Genomic DNA, 3,877 nt, shown 5'->3' with positions numbered 1-3,877 from the left:
TTCTGCTCATAGAAATTCTTAATTCAGTCTGTGGTGTTTCTCTGTTATGGGGTTACCTTAGTGTCAAGAAAGTCTGCCCAGAATCTTGCAAGGGCTCGGTCATATGGGTTTGACAGCATGAAGGAATTGGTGTTCGGCCAAATCTCGTCTATGTATTGGAGACTGATGAGAGATTCGCAGACAGGTTTATCGTTGTGGATGAGGACGGGTACTTTCTTATGAATCAGATTCATTTGCAGAGGCGAAATTCTCTTCCTGGCATTCATATCTCACATTTTTTTTTCTCTTTCCAGAGATACAAGAGGATCCACGCTCTTTAGACCCTCTTTAGTGGATCTGGGAATCAGATCTGACAAAGGACCTCCTGCATCTGGAGTTCCAGCCTTTTTTTTAGAGTTCGATGGAGTTACTGTAATAACAGTCGATTACCCACCTGTGAATGCGATAAGCACTGAAGTTCAAAATGCTTTGTTTAGAACTTTCAGCTGCATTCAGATCAGGGCGTTAAAGCTATCATGTTGAAAGGAGCAAATGGAAAATTCTGTGGTGGAGGAGACATTACGGGATTTCAAAATATTCAAGAAAAAGGGTCTGATGGTGAAGAATTAGTTGTATCTGGATTTACCCTTATGAACGATGTGATTGAAGGAGGTTCAAACACTGGTGTTGCGGATTTGTGTGTGATCTGTCACCTGGAGAGATGATCCATGTGTTTAGAGTGGCAGCCTGTGTGTTTTAAAGTAGACCATTGTTTGGTATTGCGATGAATAGCTCGATGGCTTTTGATGGATACCTGTAAGCGTGTTGGTTGTGTATTGTAGAGGTCTTGTGAGAGTGTGAGACTAGTTTGAGCGGCCAACCACCGTGGCGTGAGCGACCCATTTTGTTCTGGCTTGAGGAGGCAGTGTTTGATGCATTTTCCGGGATTTATTAAACTTTTTTAAAATAACCAGCAGTTCAACTATGTGTCTGATGCCAGTGCTTAAAGATCAAGTAGCAGTAAGGCTCAATATGGATGGTTGTCCAGATAGTATGGCAGTTGCGGATCTAGGGAAGGATCCCTCATTAGTGGTAGACGTGGTGGTTTCCTAATGAGGTTATGCGACAGATTGGGATGCTGTCCAGTAATTGACTTCGGGAGGTCCTTGATTCGGGAGTTGAGGAAGGGAACTCGGGAATCCAACTTGCCAACTACACCTTTCCGAGGGTTATGAGGCAACTTGATGGAGCATCTACTGATAAGCTTGATTATTTTGTTATTTTCATGTAATGTAATCATTAAGGGGGGATGTTGGAATTAATGCTTACATTCCATATTTGAGAAATTGGTTTGTGATGGTTGAGAAATTCTCTCAACCACTCTCTCTAAATTAGGAATAAGTTGGATCTCAAAAACTCTATTTAATAGAGTGATCTGAATGTAATCTGTGTGTGTGAGTGTGTTTACACATGCACCATTTGTGCATAATATATGATTGAGTTTCTGTAATTGTGTATTTTAGCTGTTTTTATCAGCTATCTCACTTGGGTAGGATATATTTCGTCATACCAACACTTATATGGTGTAGAATAGATAAATTTTGATCCATTAAACAATTTTTTTGATCAATTGATATTTTCATCCTACCAACACTTTTGTTGTGTGGCATAGATAAATATTAATTTATTTAACAATTTTTTAATCAATTAACATTGTGTGACCTAGATATTTACCTTCATATGTAAGGTTCGTAGACAGTATTTAAAGATTCATTGATTGTTCCATAAATATAGTTATAGATTGATGTGAAAATTAAGTTTGGTGCGCATTTGCGAATGATGAAGAGAGTGAAATCTGTGAAACTATTTTTTTTTAAATATCTAAAAGAAAAAAAGAAAATGAAAAAGAAAATAAAACGACATCTAATCAATTAACTTTAGAGATTCAAAGGCATAACCAACTATCTTTTTCATATATCACAATATATACATAACTCGTGAATTACTTACGAGGGTGCGTACACAGAGTATTTCAAAACTAGTCAATGATGTATAGCCCGGGTGGTTGAGAGGGTTTAATGATAACCTCCCCACCCGGGTTCCAGTTGCATGACATGACTATATTGTAATATCCTGAAAAGGGTAGTATGTACCGCTTCCTTAAGCGGGTTTCCTCATTACTGAAAAAAAAAAGGTATTTCAAAACCAGAAAAATATTAAATGCCCAATGGGGGAGAAACTCAAAGTTGTAGTGGTCCATGTTATTCATTAACTCAAACCGTAAATAGTACCAAAAATAACACCAATGGAATATGTATTGGTGATAGCCAGAGGTAGTTGAGCAACTTGCTAATCCCAAGAAATCCGCCGTTTGTTGGGAAAATTCCCAAGAAGGCTATTGTTTGTTTTGGTTCGTTGGTGGAAGAATGCGAACAGTTTGGCCATGAGTAACACTTATGGCAAAGACTTTATCAATGAGAGCTTCTGGTTGTTAGCTGTGATGGCATATTCTGGCCGTGAATATCGCCAACCTCTTAGAGTCATGGCAGAGTTTACTGGTTAGATTAGGACACATGCGTTAAGGTTGAAATAAGATATCAAAGCCGCCGGTTGTTGGGCAAGTTCCCAAGAAGACTATTATTTGTTTTGGTTCGTTGGAGGAAGAATGCGAGCAGTTTGGCCGTGAGTAACACTTATGGCAAAGACTTTATTGATGAGAGCTTCTGGCTGTTAACTGTGATGACATATGTTGGCCGTGAATATCACCAACCTCTTAGAGTCATGGTAGAGTTTACTGGTTAGATTAGGACACCTGCGTTAAGGTTGAAATAAGATATCAATTTTTTTTTCTAATCAAATGTTTACAAACTAATTTTTTAATTATAATAAAAAATAAGTTATTTATTTCTAAAGTTTAACATTAAATTTTACATAAGCCAAAGCGAAACTAATAACAATCAAATTACAAATCGAGTACTATAGTCCTGCCTATGTAGAGACTAATAAGAAAAATCAAAATCTATAAAACTTTTTAAGATTTTTTCGTTACAAATCGAGTGCTAGAGTCATGCCTAGACTAATAAGAAAAATCAAGATCTATAAAACTTTTTAAGATTTTTTGTTTGATTACATAATTTACTAAATGATTCATTTTAACTACTTGAAGGTATATTGACTCACTATTATAACTTCAATGGTGACAATATAAGAAACCGAACAATATCTTGATTGAAACTATTTTTTGGTCTTGAAATAAATTCGCTAAGAATTCTTTTTTGTTGGATGTAAAGAAGTAATCAAATAGCTTAAAATCGATATATATTTCGGAGAAGTGAAAATATGCCCCGTTATGAACCACCATAAACTCATTTTCACTAACATGATTTTCCTTAAATAACAATAATATATCAACACACATTTTAATATAATAATTAATATTCTTAATATTCATTATTCACAACCAAATAACAACAAATTTCACCGCCTTAAAAAATAATAATAATAAAAGACAAGGAAATGATTTACAACATATTGAACATAAATAGTCACAATTATTGAAATGTTAGCGCTGCACATGTGGTCCCGTAGCTCAGTTGGTTAGAGCGTTGGTCTTATGACTTCGGTAAGTCCGAGCCGAAGGTCGCGGGTTCGAGCCCCGCCGGGACCACTTTCTTTGTATTTTTTCTCCTTTTGCACTGCCATCGAAATTGTCTGCTGTTAATGATTTTATCTCAGAGGCCTTCTGCTCCTTAAATTTCCCGGAACAAAACAACAGTGCAAAAGCTGGTAATCACTTTATCTCAAAGGTCTTCTGTTCTTTATGGTTTAGGGAAAAAAGACCGGTGTCAGTTTATCTCAAAGGTCTTCGGTTATCTGATATGGTTTCGGAATTTTAGTC

The 3,877-nt window shown here is 36.3% G+C and overlaps 1 non-coding gene across 1 annotated transcript; it reads left to right on the top strand.

The window, feature by feature from the left end:
• Positions 1-3,557: 3,557 nt before the first annotated feature.
• TRNAI-UAU (transfer RNA isoleucine (anticodon UAU)) lies at positions 3,558-3,646 on the top strand. Its single transcript is given in 2 exon segments — positions 3,558-3,595; positions 3,611-3,646. It is a non-coding gene; the product is annotated as a tRNA-Ile (tRNA).
• Positions 3,647-3,877: the final 231 nt, after the last annotated feature.

This window comes from Pinus tabuliformis, chromosome 1_2, assembly GCF_031772625.1.
Source record: "Pinus tabuliformis cultivar Carrire ecotype Pingquan chromosome 1_2, CPIR1, whole genome shotgun sequence".
Classification (NCBI taxonomy): Eukaryota; Viridiplantae; Streptophyta; class Pinopsida; order Pinales; family Pinaceae; genus Pinus; species Pinus tabuliformis.
This window is presented reverse-complemented; position numbering and strand designations above follow the sequence as displayed.